At 35.7% G+C, this 19442-nt stretch overlaps 1 long non-coding RNA gene across 3 annotated transcripts in view; it reads right to left on the bottom strand.

Annotated features, from left to right (window-relative positions):
* LOC106509856 (uncharacterized) overlaps positions 1 to 19442 on the bottom strand; it is a 967706-nt gene that overhangs the window by 694793 nt on the left and 253471 nt on the right. For all 3 annotated transcript variants that reach the window (XR_014842303.1, XR_014842304.1, XR_014842305.1), the window contains exon 2: positions 14506 to 14647. This is a non-coding gene — a long non-coding RNA (uncharacterized LOC106509856). The remainder of the gene's footprint in view (positions 1 to 14505; positions 14648 to 19442) is intronic.

Genomic DNA, 19442 nt, shown 5'->3' with positions numbered 1-19442 from the left:
CTGCTTCCCAGGGCTGCTGTAAATAATGACACAACCCTCCCAACTGCTCTTTTACTGGATGTTGGGGGAAATAAGTACATGAGATCTTTTCATTTTAAACTTTTAGTTCTAATCACCTTGGGGGAAATAGATGTGAGGAAGCTGTACAAGTTCCAGATAACTCAGGAAATTCATGTCATAGTTATTCCCAGATTTATTGAAACACTCAGGCTAGGCCTTTCTTTTATTTTTCCTGGCCAACTCATTTCTTAAAAGTGTTCCAAGGAGGTTTTAGTCACATACTTTTTTAAGTGACTGATAACAGCTTAATATGTTACCTGTAGCAGGGGAATGTGCATACCAGCCGAGAGACCAAATATATAAATGAATGGTGACCAGACTGTATATGACAGCAAAATTCTGACTCACAACTTCTACAGCAACCAGTTCAGGAAGCCACACCACAACTTCTGTAATAATTATTGGCCCCAAAATGTCAGGACTTAGTCAATGACTTCCAGTTTCCCAAATTTTTCCTCCTTCCAAATTAGAACCAATCAAAGCCAAATAGGATCCCTAAACCAACCATATAGATGACATGCTTCTAATCTGCCCACCTCCTGTGCCAATAACCTCTAATCAGACAAAACTAAAGTCCCCTTTGCCTGTTTTACTATAATGCTTTTCTATCCCCCAGCCTGTCTTTGAGTTTCTACCAAACCAAGTGACTCCCTTGAAAGAGTAAGCTCTGAGGCAATAGCCTCTGTCTGTTCTCATTTAAATGGTCTTCATTTATTCCTTTACAGTAAGTCTTCTGCAAAATCTAGAGCCCCTAGTTACTAAACAGATCACTTGAGTGTGAGCCTTTAGTTCCCTCTTGTTTTTCCAGCTTTCATTGACCTGACTGCACCCAACAGGGTCACATTCCTCCCCACAGGATCTCACGTGAAGTTAGTGATTAACATGCAAGACTTTCTTCACCGTCAGAATCAGCAAAGATGATTGGGCTTTTGAAATCCCACTGACAAATCCCCTTGAGATGAAAAACATATCTCCAAGGAGTATGTCCTGGGCCTCAGAGCACAAGTAGGGGAAATTTAGCTGATGAAACAGAACGATCCATCCCCTTCTTACTAAAAGTCAGGCCCCAAGGTTTACGGCAACACACCTGATTTATGTTCCTATTTTAGTTGCCAGAGGAATACCCAAGTGCCTCCTTAGGATTGAATAAATACTTTTTATTAGATTTAATTCTCAAAGAAGTTTTGTGACATCAATAAATGAGAAAACTGAACGTTTCAAATTCATGAGCATATTCACAGCCAACCAAAAACTATCTGGATGATTACGAAAGACAAAAACCAAGTCCAAATTGTCTGATTCTAAGTCTAATGTTCTTTCTGCTACACCTTAACAAAGTACATAATGTATTTCCTAAGGAACAATTTCATATTGGAAACCAATGTCAGGCTTATAGAAATCATATTAAATCAACATACGAATTTAATTAATTCTTCCATAATACTAGAGAGAGCAAGGGTTCTATATGCTGCTTTCCTGCCATCATCGCTCTTTCCACATTTTTCTGTAATCACCAGAAACTTTTCAGCATTTCCTTGAAGTTAGGGACTATGACATTTTTGGCTTTGTGTCTCAAATTTCAGTACAGTTTGTAACACAGCATAGACTCATACTAGATGTTTGCTGAATACATTTAGATATTTTGTGAGGAAGTCTAGAGATTTGAGAACAAGAGCTGTATATGCATTAACTAGCTGTAGAAATTGGTCAGGTCAATAAAGCCATCTGGGTCTTGCACTGAATAAGGGTTTCTCAGCCTTTTTTCATGAACATTTCCCTAAAGAGTTATTTTGGCCTTTTTTTTTTTTTTTTTTTTTTTTTTTTTTTTTGTCACTCTCCCATAAAATTTTACCACATATTTACTTTATATTTGTTGATCTAATATATGCATATCTACAATCTATACATAAAAAGATTAAGATTTTTACCTTCCAAGAACCAATATCAGTCTCATTTAAAGTCCGTATACTATGTGGTTGATGTTTATCCAAGCTACAAAATAATGTAGCTATTACAAATTAACACAAATGTTGTGAGTTTTACAAATTAACACAAATAATGCTTTAGTGTTCAGGGAAGTGCAGAGCTGTGTGAAGTTCTATAGAGTTGATAGCGAAAATTAAAGCATCAGAATAAAGATGAAACATAGTCTGACCACATATAACTAGATTCCTTCTAATCTAAACCTGGATATTGGCCTTTTGACCAGGAATCAGGGTACAGGTATAAACAGTCTCACAAAAAGCTTTCCATTTTGTGCCATCTGTCTCCCAGAGACTCATATGTTTCTAGCCCTCAATCAGAAATCATGCACATTAAAGTAGAAGCTTCTAATCATGAATCAGGACCTGGAGTGAGCCCACCAAAGTCTTTAAACGTGAACTTCTCAGCAGGGACGTTAACATCACATCTTTAATCTGAACATGATGTTTTTCTTCCTAAGTATTCACACATATCTTGGGTAGTATCTTGGCTTCAAATCAAGGAACAAGCATAGCCCTGATAATGGGCTTAATAATTTGTGCCTGGATTTATATCACATTACAACTGAATAAGGATTAAAAGAATAACTTGTTCCTTTCAACACAACATGCTAGTCTGAAGTTATATAGGCTTGTTTTCACACTCTTGTGCAATATTATAATTCTCCTCTCCCTCTCTCTCCCCTCCCTCCATCGCCTCCCCCTCAGAATTCTCCAGTATGATTGATGGACAAATGAAGTCTACAACAAATCCAAGCTATATCATAATAGGTCATGGTGGAACATGAGAGTGATACTGACTTCAAAAATATTGCCATGGTAACTAGCAAAATTTGGATTTGAATGCAGCGAGAGAAAATGGCTGTCTCTCAACAAACAAAAGAAAAAATACCGGTCAAGGATATAGGTAGTGTGATTTTGCCTTAGTGACCTGATAAACAAAGCTCTCTGTAAGAGTATCACTCAGTGGTAACAGTGCCCTTCATTTCCTGAGCACTGAAATGAATGAACAGTGGGACAAAGAAAACAAACCCTGGCTGGGTAATAAGCTAATAAATACTCTGGATAGAAAATGTAGTGTTTGGTGCTGAGCTGCCAGTGAAGAACAGGGCTTTGAATGAATAGATTTCAGTAGGGGTTTAATGTTAAAGACTGTACTAAAAACAGAGAAATGTTAAAACCTAGGTTTGGATCACCTCTGTTAAACCTAGTTCATGAGGGCCACAGGTCTCTGCTAAACAGAACTGCAAAACCTAGATCTTCTTACCAGACTTCCCTAATTGAGTCTAGTCAAACTAATTCCCAGAAGTTTTCTTCAGATAATCACCTCATGTCCCACCCAATCAGGTGGGCTTTCCACACATTTTGTACTTTTTTTTTTTATGTTCGGGTTTTCAGATTTGGTTGTACAAATCATTAGAATACGCTTGCCATTAAAAGATCTATGTGCTGTTGCATATTTGATGATATTGTTTTGAAGTTGGAACCATCCTGTTTGAAAACAGCAGTTTCCATAGGAACAGGTTTTCCAACTAGATCTTACAAGGAGAAGTATGTCATAAATAATTGGCAATGCCCTGAGGGAGCTGTTAAACACCCAAAGAAAGGCAAGGAAAGAAAAAGAAGAGAGATGCTGGAGGACAGCCACACAGTGACATTCCACAGGGGAAAGCCAAGTGCTGTCTAAACACCCTAGATTCTGATTAAGATGATAAATTAGACTTTCAGATTCCAAATCAATACCTGAAATGCAGCACTGAGTTCATTCCAGTGTAGAGTTAAAAGAAAAGTGGTCATAAATAAAAAACCAGAATCGTGTTTGGTATTAATAACTCTTCTATCCAGAAGTGAATTAATGGCACTCAGTTCCCCATTACATAAAAGCAATAACATAACTCAAAAAAAAGAGCATATATTATTGTTCAAAGATTCATTCTTAAATGCAAAGATTTTTCCGCAGGAAGAGCAGCTCAGCCACAAGGAACTTGGCAGCTGCGATGTAAGAATCAACCTGGTGGTGTGACAGAGAAGTGGAGAGAACTGAGACTTAGGTTCTTTGCTCTGGGTTCTTTCCTTTTTAGCATAGGATGTTGATTTTTAACCTTAGCTCTTCCCTTTGTTTTCTTTCCAAGCCCTCTCCTCCCACGTTAATCTCTAGCTCTAGCTCTAGTTTATATTCCTGCTATTTTGCTTTGGAAAGTTATATCTTACAATTTAAATCTAATTGGAGGGGAACACAAAGAAAGAACTCCCTGTCTACAGGAGTCCTATAAAATCAAAAATATGCATTAGAGACCTGGATCTTGTGTGGAAAAGGGAACGCTATTCTCAGATATGTTTAAGACATGGCCCTATAAAGACTGTCTTTAAATGGACCATGCTTTGCCTTCAGTTGAAAACTGAAAAACAAACTAGACCCTGACTCTGCATCCAGAGTCCTTCCTTCTCATTCAGGCTCTTGTTGGGTCCACAAGCCCCTCCAGAAAAGGGCTACTCACTGGATAAAACATTAGAGTCAACTCACACTAAGTCCCTTTCCTTGGTTCCTCTTACCTTACCATGAGAGGTTGGCTTTTTGTCCCATGTAACTCTCCCATATATAAGGGAAATCCAACAAGATCATTCAGGAAAATGCAGAGCACACATTTACAGACGAATTTCCAATGTTCCAGATTGTAAGAATATCCTTGATCCCAAATTTGTCAGAAGGTAATTATCCTACCCTCATGTGGTGGGGGTGGCTTACACCAGAGCTGAGATTCAAAACTCTTGGGTCTTAATCCAAGGGCTATGCTTGCTGTACTGGACAGAAAGGACCACTAAGCTCAAATATTTTGGCAGCAATAGTGTAACTTTTTTTCATTTTCTAGCCAGATAAAGAGCAGGCAAGAATAGTCCTTATAAACTGCATTGCTTTCATTACAAAGAAGAAAAAGAAAAATGAGGAGAAGGAAGGAGAGGAAAGTGGGAGAAGAAAGAATGTGGCAAACTTTTGCAAAACGTTTTGTAGAAAGACAGATTCTCCACAATAAAGCCCAGGATAAATAGTGGATAAGGCTTCTCTTTCAAAGTCTAGAAACTCTGCAATTGCAGACCAGTTGCTGAGAATTCCCTTAATGTACCACTGTAGATATGTTCAAATAAGCAAACAGATAAAGCACACCTTGAGCTCAGAAAAAAAGTGAAAAAAAAAAAAACAACAGAATAAATCCAAGATGCTGCTTTCAACCACCTATGATTAAGAATTTCATGAGTTTCCAGAAATAAAATATTTGAAAAACATAGATTAAAGAAAATACAATATATATTATTAATTTTAAATAAGAGGCTTTAACTGTTGTAAAATAATTGGAGACTACTTTATTCCCTATAAATAATTTAAATCTAAGATGAGGGGATACTTCCCTGAGAAAATATCAAATCTATTCATTTTGCATCATCTCAATTTCCTAAGTGGCACCCAGCCAGGAACCTGGGTTCCTGAGGGCTTACTGGGAGACTGGGGACTATGAGATCCACTCAGGATCTGGATCCAGCAGGTTCCCAGGGTAAGGCGGCACCTGGGTTTGCAGAAGTCTATTGGCAGCTCAGCAATGGGGAAGATACCTGGAGCTGTAGGAGCTTCCCGAGGCCAATGGAGCTGACAGGCACCAGGTGAACTTAGGGGCCTGGGTTTATAGGCGCCTACAGGGAGCGTCCTTGGGCAGTGGAAATCAGCCTGGTGCAGGAGCCAGCTAGTTAGCTGTACAGTCAGAGGTGAAGCTGAGGCTCACTTCATTCTTTTTCTTTACCAGGACAATGTATGTCTCTGGTGGGGAAAGGGTGCCCATTTGGGGGGGGGGGGATGGATGATGGGGTAGGTGAATTTATTATTCCTACCCTTCTCCATGCATCTTTTTCTTATTTCTGTGCTTCCAGGTGCTGTAATACCTTATCTGGAATCCTTGGCTCTTAGGAAGGTGTTTGTGCATGGAATGCTGTGCAAATGGATGTTTGTGATGAGTGACAACCATTAAAAATTTCTAAGCCATCATTTTGCTAGCATCATCCCTCCCAAATTCAAGACTTTTCAACAGAAATGAAAAATGTTAATTTTAAAAGCAGAGTACAAAAACATACCTCTAAAAGTTTATAAATTTAAGCAATGTAGTTTTTAGGTACAATGGGAAGATACATTTGTGTTTCTTTTAATGATATTAAAATGTTTTTCCACAGTACATAACATTTTTAAGTTCTCATATCAAATAACTACAAAGTCCATAAGTTTGAAATGCAACAGAAATCAATTAAGTCAATTAAACATGACTTCATCAATTAACATAGAAAAGAAGTGAAGAACATGAGTAAAATTGTAAAAATGTGTGCAGAAATTGAAGCAGCACATACAGGTGAAATCTACCTTCTCTGCTTAAACACTTTCTAGCCACTCTACACAATATATCAGGTGATGATGACCTAAACGATATGTCAGTAGAAAGAGGCATTTTGGGGAAAAAAAATGTAGTGTGATTTAGTTATTAAAAGATGATAGAATCTAAGCTGACTTCAAGGTTTTGGAGCCTAGGCAATTAGCAAAAAATGGCTATTCCATTAGCAGAGAAGGGAAAATGGATGAAGGAAATTTGTTTTGTAGGGAGAACGACTAAGTCACCTTAGGAATGTCCCTTCTGAGGTGACAAAAGACTTAAATAGAAGTGAGCATTTGGAAGTATAGCACAAAAAGAAGATGAAGTTAGAGGCATAACTTTTGAAATCATCATTAATATAGCTAAGGGTAAAGATGATTTAAACTTTAAGGGATCATCTTGAAAGCAGAGACTGAACAACAGAATAATGCTATTTAAGTTGTTAATTTAAACCAATTATCTCTCTTGTAGAAAACACAGAGATAGTTCCTGGTTTTTACCCAGTCTGACAACCTGTGTCTTTAAATTGGAGGTTTAGTCCGTTTTCATTTAACGTTATTGTTGATATGATTGGATTTGGATCTACCATTTGCTATTTATCTTTTTGTCCTATTGGGTTTTGTGCCTCCATTTCTCTTTTCCTGCCTTCTTTGTGGGTAACCAAATATTATTAGTATTTAGATTCCTTTAGTGACTTTTGGGCTATACTTCTTTGTATTTCCTTTCTTTTTTCTTTTTTTCTTTTTTTTTTGTGATTGTTTTAGGATTTACAATATGTATCACTTATTTATCATAATCTATTTTGAGTTAATATTGTTTGACTTCATATAAAACATGATACATTTCCAACATTGTGGTTCCTTTTACTCCCTACCTTTATGCTTATCATAAATATTACACATATTTCATATCTATAGATTCTGTAAGTCCCACATGGTATAATTTTTGCTTAAAACTGTCCTCTGTCTTTAAGAATTTAAGAAAATAAAAGAAAATTTATAGCCCTATATATTTATTCATATGTTTTCCACGTATGATACTCTTCTTCATTACTTGCTATAGACTGAAGTTTCCTCTTGATGTCATTTTCCTCAAGTGTAAAGAATTTGCCTTAGCATTTCTTATAGTGCAGTTAAGCTGGAAATGAATTGTTTATGTTTTACTTAACTGAAAATGTCTTCATTTTCCTTTATTCTTGAAGAATATTTTTCATGGGTAGAGTATTTTAGTTGACAGGTGGTGGTGGTTTTTGTTTTGTTTTTTTTTTTTTTTCCTCTCAACACTTTAAAAGTTCACCCCATTATTTCTTTTACTCTATGTGATGAGAAGTTTGCCATCATTTTGTAAGTAAAGGATAATTTTCTCTCTGGCTATTTTCAAGATTTCCCCTTTATCTCAGGTTTCTAATAGTTTAAATATCATATTTCTAGATGTTGTTTTCTTTGTGTTACTCTGTTTGGGATTTGTTGAGCTCCTTGATTGCCTAACTTTATCATTTTCACCCTACCGGGGAAATTTTGGCCATTATTTCTTTATGTTCTTTCTGCTCTATTATCTATTTCCTCTCCCTCTTTTCTGGTTACATATATATTTAACTATTCAGTATACCCCATAGGTCACGGACATCCTGTTCATTATTTTAATCGTCATTCTCTTCTTCATATTGGATAAATCCTAGTGATCAAATTTGAAGTTCACTGATGATTTCCTATGCAATATTTTTTTTCTTTTCAGCTACTGTACTTTTAGCTCTAAATTTTTCACTTTTTTAGAGTTTTTAATTCCCTTTTGAGATTCCCTAGCTGTTTATTCATTACAACCATATTTTCCTTTAAATCCTTAAATATATACATAATAGTACTTTAAAATCTTTGTCTGAAAATTCATGTATTTAGTTTTGATTATCTATTTTTCTTGACTATGAGTGATATATTCCCATTTTTTTCCTCAAGTCTAGTAATTTTTATTGTATATGTTAGATTATGGATAAGGGATTTAGGGTGCATAAATTATGACTTCATCCTTTTAAGGGGTGACATTTTTTTCTGGCAAGTGGTTATTATTTTTTGATTCTATCAGATGTGATTCTATTATTTATTGCAGCATATTTCTTTTGGTTTTGAATGTAAAACTGTGGGGCCCCCATTACTATAAGTTGTGACAATTTCCATGAAGTGTGAATATTCTAAGGTCTGAAAGCTACAGCTGCTTAGCATGGTCTCTCCACTATAACTGTGCTGGAACTCCAATATCTTCCAGAACTTAAGGACCTCTAATATCAGCTGATCTCTTTCATCACTCAGCTATTCATCAAGCATATGTGCACCTCAATGCTTGGCCATTTATATATGAGAAACTCCCACACAGACTTCTGGATTACTCCTCTCTTTGGGTACCTTTTGTTAGATATACTGCCCCACAAACTGCAACTGATTCAGCAGCTTGGAGCTTTGATCCTCTACTTTCTCAACCCAGAAGTTCAGCACACTCTTTTATGTGGTCTCCATCTTGCTACTCTACAATAGGTAGAAATCCAGAGAAATTTTGCTCAATCACTGGGACCATGTGGACTTATCTTATATGAAGGACATAGTCCTATATTGCCTTTTGCTCAATAATTGAAAACAGTTACTTCATATGTTTTGTTCAATTTTATAGTTATTTACTCAGAAGACAAGCTTGTTAATTTTTTTCATAATAGTTGTCAGCCCTTGACATATATCTATTATTTCATTTGTCATTACCCATTCCATCTTTTTTAAGCTTTATTGAAGTATGGTTGATTTACATTGTTGTGATCATTTCTGCTATATGACAAGGTGATTCAGTTATAGATATACACACATCATTTCTTTTCCAGATTCTTTTCCCATATAGATTGTCACAGAATATTGGATAGAGTTTCCTATACTATATACTGCATCTAGCATAGTAACTAACATGAGGTTCTCAAAAAAATTCATTGTTCAATGAATAAGTAAACAAATGCCATAATCTAAATATATATATTCTCAGGAAAATGGATTTTTAAAATAATATTATAAGTTTTAAAATTGTTTCTATAATTTTAAGGCAAAGATCTCTAAAGGAGTAAACCTCAGCTCACAACTATTACTGCTATTTAGTGCCCTGAGTAGTAGCAATGTCTCTGTAGTGTCTGTTTATGTCATCCATTGTTTGCCACATCCCAAATTCATCTGTTTATTATAAAATATATACATATGAATATGGACATATGTACTAGTATATACAGCATTTTGTATAGTTACAAAAATAATAATAAAACTAAACCAATGAACCTACCACTCAAATTCTGAAACTATATATTACCATTAAATGTGAGCACCCCTGCATGTCCTTCCTAATTTCATCATCTTCCTCTTCCCCAGGTAGATTTAACTACAATTCTAATTCTTAATTTTAATTATTATTTTTCTTTTTTCTAGTTTTATGTATTATGCATGAATACATATATGTATTTTTCTGACTTTGAACTGACATTTATCGTATGTAATCTGTGATTTTTCTCTTTCTACTAAGTACTACCTTTGAGATTCAGGCATGCTAATGCACATATCTATGATTTTAATTCCAATAACACACCAATATATGAATACACTAGGAATATAATTACCCATCTGACTGCTGATGAGCATTTAGGCTGCTCACATTGCTTTGCTATTACAAAACTGCTCAGGATCATTATGTGCATGATTTCATGTATGCACATGTGCAAGTTTCTGTAAGGTATATATACACAGAAGTAAAATTTTTGAGATTTTTTTGGTGGAAATGTTAAAATGTTGAAGATAATTTCAAATAGTTTTTCGAAGAATTTGTTACAGTATACACTCCAAATGCAGCCCATGAGAGTTATTGCTCAATATGCTTATCAATATTTAGTACAACCAGACATAAATTATAGGTATTCTGGTGAGTGAAATGTTATTATGTTTAATTTTCCTTTTCCTGATTACAAATTAGGTTGAGCATTATTTCATGTTTGTGAGAATATTTCCTCTACTGCAAAATGTCTCTACGTATTGTTAGTATACAGAAATGCAACCCATTTCTGAATGTTAATCTTGTATCCTACCTACCTGGCTGAATGTGTTGATCAGTTCCAATAGTTTTTGTGTGGAGGTCTTAGGGTTTTCTATATATAGTATCATGTCATCTGCAAACAGTGACAATTTTACCTCTTCTCTCCCAATTTGGATACTTTTTATTTCTTTTGTTTGATGGATTGCTGTGGCTAGGACTTCCAATGCTATGTTGAATAAAAGCGGTGAGAGTGGGCATCCTTGTCTTATTCCAGATTTTAGCAGGAAGGCTTTCAGCTTTTCTCCATTGAGTATTATATTTGCTGTGGATTTGTCATCATTGGCTTTTATTATGTCAAGTTATCTTCCCTCTATACCCACTTTGGCAAGAGTTTTTTATCATGAATGGATGTTGGACTTTGTCAAATGCTTTTTCTGCATCTATTGAGATGATCATGTGGTTTTTGACTTTTCTTTTCTTTTCTTGATGTGGTGTATGATGTTGATTGACCTGTGTATGTTGAACTATCCTTGTGAACCTGGGATGAATCCCACCTGTTTGTGGTGTATGATATTTTTTATATGATGTTATATTTGGTTGGCTAAAATTTTGTTGAGCATTTTTGTGTCTATATTCATCAAAGATATTGGCCTATAGTTTCCCATTTTGGTGGTATCTTTGTCTGATTTTGGCCTTAGGGTGATGGTGGCATATAAAATATCTTTGGGAGTGTTCCTTCTTCTTCAACATTTTGGAAAAGTTTAAGAAGGATGGGTATAAGTTCTCCTTTGTATGTTTGGTCCAGCCATCTGGTACTGGACTTTCGTTTGTAGGGTTGTATTAATTTCTAGTGATCAGTCTGTTCAGTTGATCTATTTCTTCCTGATTCAGTTTTGGTGGGCTGTAAGTCTCTAGAAAGTTGTCCATTTCTTCTAGGTTGTCAAATTTGTTGGCATATAATTGTTCATAGTATTCTCTTATGGGTTTTTTTGGTATGTCTGCCGTACCCACTGAGATTTTTTTTTAGTCCCTTGGATTTTTAGAATTTCTGGCTTTAAATCCCAGTTTTATAATCACAAAAGAGAGAATTTGATGGGCCCAAGTCACTCAGGTACCTACTCCAAGTTCCATCATCTGTGGCAGGGATCAGGTCTTTACAAAGCACAAATATGGCCACTAGGGGTCCACCTCTACCTCTGTAAAAGGTAAAATTTGTGAGAAAGGGAGCTGGCCCAGTGCCCAATGCTCTGAGGAATAGCCAGAAGAATGATACTGTAGCCATACACAAGTACGAAAGAGTTTGACAAAATTCTTTTCATAAACTGTTCACTGAAGAGACCCCAAATAATTATATCAATGAAATATTCTTCACTTAGCAACAAGACAAAGATTTATTCAAATAGCAATTATCAATAATACTCCAGAGGATGCACTGGAAAGAGCATGCATGCATTGATGGCTGCAACTTAATTCTATATGACTTTTCTAGACAATAATTTAGTGCTATCTGTCAAACACTTAAGAAAGGTATACACCCAGAAATGAAAATTTCTAAGGCATTATCTTGTGAGAATAATCAAAGACTTATAAAAAGATGTCTTACATCAAGTTATTCATAAGTAGACCACAAGACGAGGATTTATCGCAAGTGATTGATTAAGGAAATGCTCCCAAGGGAAAGTGGTCAGCAAGTGGAAGAAACAGGAGCAGAAAAAGAGAGGAAGCAAAGCAGGGGTGCAATTGTAGGTAAAGTTTAAGGTAAGCTTCAGCTAATCCCACAGGGAAACTCTGGAGTTGATACCATGTCTCAGACTTGTCCCACTAAAGTTCCTACGCAGTCATATCTGGACATCTGCCAGTCACTGTTCAAGAACTGAATTTTTCAAGTACTCATGTTATTGTTACAACATGTACATTATTCAGAGTTAATTATAATAGCAAAACAAAACAAAATTAAACAATTATTTCATAGTAAAAAGTGATCAAATAACAAAAAAATACTTGATAATTAAGTATCTGATGCCCAAAGATTTAATAAAATGTCAAATGCTTATAACACATTTTAGACATCATAATATAAAACTAGATATGGCGTTCCCATTGTGGCACAGTGAAAACAAATCCAACTAGGAACCATGAGGTTTCAGGTTCAATCCCTGGCCTCACTCAGTGGGCTGGGGATCCTGTGCTTCCATGAGCTGTGGTGTAGGTTACAGACACAGCTCAGATCCCATGTTGCTGTGGCTGTGGGGTAGGCTGGCAGCTGTAGCTCAGATTCGACCCCTAGCCTGGCAACCTCCCTATGCCATGGGTGTGGCCCTAAAAATTAAAATAAAATAAAATAAAATAAAATAAAATAAACAAAACTAGATATATTTAGTTTGAGGCAAATTATAATATAAATTGATGATCAATGATAGATTTAGCAAGATAAAAAGATAGGCATAGATACGTAGAAATGGGTGTATTTTCCACTCTGTACTCTCTGTTTTCATAATTATTTACTACTATGAGTACCTACTACATTTTTGGAGAAAGAAGAGATTAAGCGAAAGCAAGTGAGAAAGCAAAAGAAGGAAAGAAAAAACCTACATTAACACTAACAAAAGTAAATATGCAAATTGTATCAAGCTCAGTTCTAAGTCCCTCAGGGGCTACTGTCACTTGGAAACTATATGAGAAGTGTTCCTCCCTCCTCATCCCAATTTTGTCCAGCCAGTCCCTAGGTACTTGTTCCCTGGTTCACAGGACAATGCTTATACCGTAACATTTGACCTAGGCACCCTGATGATCCGTATGTTGTGTAGTATGTGACTCTACATGCCTTCATTTCCACAAGAATAACTCATCCAAACTGTCTTGTGTGTAAAATGGAAATTGTAGGGAGAACTCTTGCCAGAGGTAATGTTAGAGAAAATTGGCCAAAAGTCAGAAAGCCCTGCGTAGGCTACAGGGGGAAGAACTGAACTGCTTTGGGTAACTTGGACACAGGAAGAGCATCTGAGGTGCCATCCCCCATGGACAGTATTTCACAGTTGCTGGTGCACGTCTCCACAGGAGGAATACTATTGGTGAGGCTACTGGGACAGCACCACACATGAGCCAGGGCCCATCTTCAAGATGAGGGAATCTCTTTCCAAAGGCCACATATTTGCTCTTTCCAATCCAAATTATTTCAAGATAAAGCATTTCTTAAAGGCCAAACTCATTCTGAATGATCAAAATCTTAAAATTAATCTGTTTCAAAAAACTCCCTTTAACCCCCCTCCAAAAAAAACAAAACAAACAAACAAACAAAAAAAAAAACCAACAAAAAAATGGCCTTTCACATTTGTATGTCTCAGGATTGGCCAAATGAATTTTTGTGTAACTTCACAATATGTGGTGGAAATTGACATGTAGCATGAGAATTCAGCAAATGGGAGTTTAAAAAAAAACATATGAGGAAGAGAAAATAGGATCTTTAAATGGAAATGACTTTCAACCTAAATATAGGATTGGCACTTTCACATTACTGTACAATCCATTTAACATCCATGGGTAACATAAAGAACTTTATCATCTATGGCTTTTATCTACTTCAAACAGCATTTTTCTGATCTCTTTTTGAAAAAGGAATTCAAGATTATACCAGATTATATAATAACATATATATAAACATATAAGAACCTCACATTACTTATATTAGGATGTATTTTACTCTGTTAATGGTCCTTCAGCAAAGCAGCATCTGAAAGTTCATGTGAAACTATAAATTATTATTAAAAATCACATTCTTATTTTATTGACCCTAAAAATTAATATTATTCATTGAATGTGATTCAATATATTCATTTTAAAGTTATTTTAAGGTTATTATCCCAAAGATGTATAGCAAGAGCCTTATCCTAGCTATTGGTTAGAGACATGCTTAAAGATAAACCTCCACTCTTCATCACCGCTATCAGTTTTCTAGGACTGCCCTAACAAAATACCACAAGTCTGTGCATAAAAAATAGAAATGTATTTCTCACAATTGTGCAGCCTCGAAATCCGCAGCCAGGGTGTTAGGAGGATCGGATTTTTTCTGAGCCCGCTTTCCCTGGCTTGAAGATGGCTGTGTTCTCCTTGTGCCTTCACATGGTCTTCCTTCTTTACCTGTCGAAGTTCCTCTTCCTATAAAGATACCAGTCATACTGAGTTAGGGTTCCATCTAATGACTTCATATCCACTCTACCTATTTAAAGAACTTGTCTCCAAATATAGTCAACATTCTGGAGTACTGAGGTGAGGATTCAACATATGATTAAGGATGGAAAAGTATATATTCAGTCCACACAATCACCTACTAGCACATGACATTTCTCAGGGAAAAGTAAGTACATCTATTCCTGACTTGCGATAGTTGACAACAGAAGGCTTAAATCATAGGGCCCTAAGTTATTAACAGGACAGAACCAGAGAGATCCTCTATAGAGTCAGAAGACAAATACTCAACCCACATATTTGCCCATGTCTTTTCAACCAGCACCTTACCTCTGAGGAGACATGCCCTCACAATAGAGCAGGCTGAGTATGAAGCAGGCATGGTTTTGGCTCAATGAACTAATGCAGTCTACAAAGAGGTCAAAACCCAGACACTGGTTGCATTAGCTGCCCCTAACCACCGCTAGCAACCGTGTTAAATAACAGCTACCAGGGAGAAATGTTTACCAATAAATGCTACCTTGTTTCTCTAAGGCAGTTCAAACCCCCATCAAGGTTAAAGTTTCTGCAAGTTCATTGATATGGTTGTTTACCCTAAAAAAGGATTTATTTTAGTATTTTGGTTTCTAATATTTATACATTATTCTCCTTTCGTAAATTAGGTTCTATTCTTCTTTCATGTACTCAAACATGAAAGGTCTTATTTTCTAAAATCTAACTCCAATTATATCACTGGTAAAATTTCTTCAAATATCTTAGCTTGGATTTCTCTCTCTTTATCTCTTAATTTATAAGCTACGCTACATAATTTATTGCTGAAATGCTTTTGTTTAATTCATGCCTTACTAGTTGCCTTGCTCCCTGCCAGACAATAAAATTAGAGAGGGTAAAGACTACAGGCTCAAGTCTTCTATCTACAAAAACCACTGCAGTTGAGAAAATATATCAGTTTGAATATACATGCATTGACTAGTAGACTGGTCTATATCCATCACTACCATTGTACACAGAATATTATCTTATTATGTTTCTATTCTATAAACAATAATTTATAGTCCAGTGGAATAAATGCCCAATGAAACAGGCAATTAAAATGCATTTGACAAATACTTTTAGGGTGAAGAATGGACATTATCACAGAGAAAATCTGGAACCATTGGAGGAATCATGAGAGAGACATGATTAGGTCATGTTTTTATAAAACCACTGGGCACTTAATGGAGATGGAGAAGAAGCCAGGCTAGAATTTTTGGTGGCCTGGACTTGGCTAACAGCCAAGTGGGAATTAAAAGACACAAAGAAATTAGAAAATATTTAGGAGGTACAATTAATAGGCACAACTGTGGAGCCTAAGAAAACGAATCTTAGACAGAATGCAGTTTTTAGGCTTGAACAGCTGAGTAGAGGAACATAACATCCACAAAAAAAAAAAAAAAAAAAAAAAAAAAAACAGGAATAGATACAAGAAGGAAAATGATGACATTGACTTTGTGTTTGATCATGCTTAGCTTCACTACTGAATGTCAAAGTAGAAACGTGTATAGAAATATGATAATCTGAACCTCAAGAGGGAAATTTTGGATGGAGATAAAGATTTGGAGGTCATTTGCATTCAAGTATTAACTGTAATTAAAATCATGGAAATAAATAAATGTGTCACAATAGAGTGGGCATGGTGAAAAGAGAGAAAGATCTAGAACCCCAAGAAGATCAAAATTAAAAGTCTCAATAGAATAGGGCTTCTCAAAGTAGACTGAAATGAGGGACCACAGACACAGGTACATCAGGAAAGTCATCGGGAATTTGGGAAGACATAATAGGAAGAAAGAGTTTAAAGAAGGTAGTGGCATATAATGGTAAATGCTCCCATATGACCGAATAAGAACAGAGCTGAAATATATGTGTTTAATTTAAAAAGAATGTATAGATGTATGTGTAACTGGGTCACCATGCTGTCCAGTAGAAAATTGACAGAACACTGTAAATCAGCATAATGGAAAAAAATAAAAATCATTATATTAAAAAGAAATTAAAGGTCATTGGTGACTCTCTTAGTCAGTTTAGTTATGACAAATTATGAAAGATTGGCCCACCAAACATATTTTTCAGAGTTCTGGAGGCTAGGAAGGTTGAATTCTGATGTGGGCCCTCTTCTTGGTTTGCAGATGACTATCTTCTTGCTTCTTCAAACGGAGAAGAGCAGAGAGAAGAAGCAAACCCTCTCATGTCTTTTCTTATAAAAAGCACAAATCTCATTCATGAGGGCTCCACTCTCATGACCTGATTACCTCCCAATGGTTCTGCTTCCTAATCCATAACATTGAGAATTAGGATTTCAATATATGTAGGTGGGGGGACATGAGCATTTAGTCCGTAACAGTAACCTAAATGATTGTGATGATATGGTGAAATCAGAGCTATATTATAATTGGAGAAGTAAATGGAAGGTGAGAAAGTTGATACTCAAGGGGAGATGACTTTGAATTGATGAATCTATGCTTTTACTAGGGTCTAAGTTGCAGACTCTAATACAGAGTTAGTTGTTTCTCTAGGACACTATAAATCCTAATTTAAAACTCATGCAAATTTACTATGATTTTTATTTATCAAAAAAGGATTACAAAAATACTTTAAAAATTCTTTAGAGTGGACCACAAAGACCTCTTTGATTTGTCTCTTATGTGGCTGAATTCATTCATCTTTAATTATTCTTCCCAGTACTCATCATATTTACATCCATTCGCTGAAAAGTACTAGACTGTTTCACACTTCCAAGTTTTTATATAGAGTACTTTCCTTTGTATATACATCACTGCCCTTCATACCTTCTTCACCCAACAACCTCCTCCACTGCCTTTTATGATCCATTCAGGTCACCTTCTCTGCAAAGCCTCACCTGACATCACTCTCCAATGTAGGAGAGATGCCTCTAATACTCACACCATTCTTTTTTGGTCTTTTGAGAGCCGCGCCCACAGCATATGGAGGTTCCCAAGCTAGGGGTCTAATCGAAGCTGCAGCTGCCAGCCTAAGCCACAGCCACAGCATTGCCGGATCTGAGCCACGTCTGCGACCTATGCCACAGCTCATGGCAATGCCAGATCCTTAACCCACTGAGCGAAGCCAGGATCAAACCCGCAACCTCATGGTTCCTAGTTGGATTCATTTCTGCTGCATCACGATGGGAACTCCAGTCACACCATTCTTTATATATCTCTTTTACGGCAACCACATAGTCCAAATCCGAACACCATGAGGATTTTCTTAAATGGCCTCACTATGTTTTCTTTCAATAGGGTCAAATTTCTCAGAAAAGCATAGTTTGTAAAGCCTTACTTCATTATAATCCTCATAGTATCTAAGCAAGATAAAAACCACAGGGATTCTATATTTCCCACAGCAAAGAGAGGCCTTAAAAAGGCATTTTATGTTACAACATCTAAAAACATTTTGGGTTATTTCTGATATTAAGCAGAGGAGACTTATAATGCCATCGGTAGATGAAATGAACTGTAGAACTTACTTCCTTAAAAGGAATAGTTCTCTATGTCAATTTATTCAACTATTTAGAGTTTTTCCTAAGTCTCATAAATACTTTCAGCTTTCAGGAAGTAATATGAGCTACCATATGAAATTTAGAAGCATTATGAGCTACCATGTTGGAAATGGAGTTGAAGGAAAAGAAGCCCTATATGAAAGAATGGTCTGGAACACAATAAAAAATGAACTTCTCTGTTATTCAAGGAAAGAAATAACTCTAATGGTGATGCTGTAATGTTGCAAATGATTAAAAATAACAATTACCTCCCAAACTATCAGCTTTTATTGAACACAAAAGAGAAGTGAAAATAAATAAGAAAAATTATATAACCCCCAAATTCTGCTAAATAAAGCATTGACAAACTAAAATGAGACGGGTATAAGATAAAAAGTACATTGTTAATGAAAATGTATGAAAGGGAAACTGTCCTGAATAAATGACAGACACTAGCAGGCTATCAGAATTACAGAGAGAATTATGCAAAATATAATGGCTCTGGAGGAGAACAATATGATCAAGTTTGTTAAAAACCTATTCAAACTTATTTTGCAGCTCATTATAGAGTAGAAAAAAAATGATTAAACCTGTAAAACCATCACAAACTCAGTGTTCAAAGCTTTGAGACTAGAAATATTTATATTCCTTTTTAAAAAAATAAATTGAACACCAAACCATAGATTCAGAGAAGAAGCAGCAGAACAGAATAAATAATGCATCAGATTTAGCTAATAATTTTTCTGTTTTATCTCTGAACTGAAACCCTGCTCAGGCGTGGAAGCAAAATTGCTTCAGAGACTATGAGAAAGGAAATCAAGCTAGTAATATGGAATTGGACCAAACATAGACTATGATGTCAAAAGGATTTTTTTCTTCAGAATCAATAGGTGATGAAAGACTTATAAAATTCATCCAGAGATTTATTTGATTAAAACCATATGCTTCCTAACCAAGGAAGCTTTATAGTAAAACTAGGCAAATTTTGTATGGTCAAGGCTCAAAGCATGCCTCTTTCACCACAGAAGTAATTGCCTTTCAGTTTCCAAAATACAGCATGTTAATATTATTTCTTAAAATTTTGAATTGGTGATACATTCATATTGTTCAATATGAAGGCAATATACTGGAAAACCTTCCACTATCTCTGTCTCTCACACAAATACAACTTTTATGAGTGTTCTGTATACTCTCTCAGAGTTTCAAACAAAAGTATCATTTCAGAGTGAA

This window comes from Sus scrofa, chromosome 3, assembly GCF_054392235.1.
Source record: "Sus scrofa isolate SSC_HxYL_T2T_F1_AM1 chromosome 3, Sscrofa_HxYL_maternal_Yorkshire_Landrace_v2.0, whole genome shotgun sequence".
In the NCBI taxonomy this organism is placed as follows: Eukaryota; Metazoa; Chordata; class Mammalia; order Artiodactyla; family Suidae; genus Sus; species Sus scrofa.
This window is presented reverse-complemented; position numbering and strand designations above follow the sequence as displayed.